The 2,500-nt window shown below is 64.3% G+C and overlaps 1 pseudogene; it reads left to right on the top strand.

Annotated features, from left to right (window-relative positions):
• The window catches only part of LOC124773308, a 7,490-nt pseudogene that overhangs the window by 2,520 nt on the left and 2,470 nt on the right, over positions 1–2,500 (top strand).

Here is a 2,500-nt window from a genome sequence, read left to right as displayed (position 1 = left end):
CCGGCGGTGCGCAATACATGGGCTTAGCCCTCTTAGCCTCTCCTCTCCTGCGGTCTTCTCCCCTTCTCGTGGGCCCGCTGATTTTCGCAGAGTGGAAGACCGCACCAGGGGCTTGGGGGGGTTACCAGCCCCCCCTCGCACTATCCCTTTGTTAGTTGGGGGCAGTATTCAGAGAAAAAGTGGTGGCCCTTCCGCTGAAGGTGCCACCCCAACTTCCCCAGCACCTAGCCGGCCAACCGGCCGTGCCGAAAATTTTGTAACTTTTGCAGCTATGTATACCTGTAGTGAGTGCCACCGCAGCTTCACCACCAAGAACGGTCTCGGGGTCCATCGCCGCCGCCAACACCTTGCGGCCGCCAACGCGGAGATCGTCACGGAGAGGCATCGCGCGAGGTGGACGGAGGAAGAAGTCCTGTCGCTCGCCAAGGCAGAGGCCGAACTGTTCCTCGAGAGGGACGCCCGGTTCTTCTTTGTAAATCAAGAACTCATCAGGATGTTCCCCGACCGAACGCTTGAGGCAATCAAGTGCCGACGGCGGCAAGCTGCCCACAAGCAGCTTGTCCGCCAATTCATGGAGGCGCTTGAGATCGGTCGGGGGGGAAGAGCCGGCGTCCCGCCGGGGAGTAGCGAGCCCGCTGCCTGACGCGGGCGAGGCCGCTGCGCCGCCCGTCGACGCAGCCGAGGACTTCGCGGCCGACACCACCGGGCCGCCGCCGGAGGGGCCGACTGACGCCGCCATCTGGGAGCATCTGGCGGGGCTACCCGCTTCCGCCCAGCGTTTCTCTGCCCTGGATCGTGTCATAGGTCTGGGGCGGGGCACGCCGCCCGATGTCATCCTGGGCATGCTCCCGGATGCCCTTGCGTCGGTCGGGTCCAGAGGGGAGAGATCGATCACCAGGACACAGCGGCCGCGCCAACCATCGAAGCGGCCGCCTGCAGCGCCGCCGACGCAGAAGCGCAAGCGGCGCCGCTGGGAGTACGCGAGAACGCAGGATGCCTTCCGACGGTCGCGTGCACGTTGCGTGCGCGGCCTCTTGGATGGCACCCTGCTCCAGCCGCCACCTGCCATCCCTGGTCTGCTGGACTTCTGGGCGGACCTCTTCACCAAGAAGCCCATCTCCACCGCGGGCTTCATTCGTGACCGCCTCCTCCCGCACTCAGAGCCTGTCGCTCTTGAGTGCATTTGGGGGCCGGTCACACATGAGGAGGTCGCCGCCGCGTTGCCGCCCAGGGGATCAGCAGCCGGGCCGGACGGCCTTACCCCAGCGGAGTTGCGGCGCCTGCCGCACGAAGTCCTGGTGAAAGTGATGAATCTCTTCCTTCTGGCCCGCGCCCTTCCGGAACGCCTGCTTCGCGCGCGGACGTCCCTTCTCCCGAAAACGGCTGCACCAACATCCCCCGCTGACTTTCGCCCCATTACGGTCTGCTCGGTGTTGGCGCGGACCTTTCACAAGGTTCTCGCGTCACGCCTGATGCGCGCATGTGCTGTGGACGAACGTCAGCGGGCATTCATCCCTCGGGATGGGATGTTGGAAAATACCTTCATCTTGGACACTGCTCTCACCGACGCAGTTCGCTCCTGCCGCTCTGTCTTTGTGGCGTCGATCGACGTATCTAAGGCATTCGATTCGGTAGATCATGCTGCCCTTCGCCCCGTGCTGAAGGCGCATGGCCTGCCGGATTGCTTTGTCGAATATGTCGAGCGGTGCTACGAGGGCAGCACGACAGTGATAGCGGACGGCGCCGGCGTGGGCGTGTCTGTGCAGCCAGCACGGGGCGTTCGCCAGGGCGATCCCCTCTCCCCCCTCCTGTTCAACTTTGCGGTGGACTACGTTTTAGGCCAACTGCCCTCCCACATCGGAGCTCGGATCCTCGGTCGCAGAGTCAACGCTGCGGCCTTTGCAGATGACGTCTTGCTGTTTGCAGCGACCCCGAGGGGCTTGCAGTCCCTCATCGACGCAGCTACCGCAGCCCTCGCCCACCTGGGGCTGCAGATCAACGCCCGGAAGTGTTTCACCCTCGCCTTAGTCGCGTCAGGGCGCGAGAAGAAGGTGAAGGTGGACAGCAATGTCACCTTCACAGCAGGCAATACCACCATGCCTGCCCTGCGTGTGGGTGAAACCTTCCGGTACCTGGGGCTGCAATTTTCCACGGCGGGTCGCTGTGTCTTCAATCCACGTAGCCACCTGGTGGAGCAGCTTGACGTCATCTCCCGAGCTCCGCTGAAGCCGCAACAGCGCCTCCACGCTCTCACCACCGTACTTCTCCCTGGCCTGTACCACGGGCTGGCCCTCAGCCGCACCCGGGTGGGTGCATTGAAGTCGGCCGACGTTACCATCCGGGCCGCCGTCAGGAGATGGTTCCGCCTTCCGGCGGACACCCCCCTGGGATACTTCCACGCTCCTGTTGCCCAGGGGGGCCTCGGCATTCCATCTTGCCGATGGATGGGTCCGACCCTCCGTCGGTCCCGTCTCCTGGCGCTGAAGAAGATAGGGCCAGC

The sequence above is a fragment of the Schistocerca piceifrons genome, unplaced genomic scaffold (genome assembly GCF_021461385.2).
Source record: "Schistocerca piceifrons isolate TAMUIC-IGC-003096 unplaced genomic scaffold, iqSchPice1.1 HiC_scaffold_951, whole genome shotgun sequence".
Classification (NCBI taxonomy): Eukaryota; Metazoa; Arthropoda; class Insecta; order Orthoptera; family Acrididae; genus Schistocerca; species Schistocerca piceifrons.
Note: the sequence above shows the minus strand (reverse complement) of the source record. Positions and strands in the feature narration are given on the sequence as shown.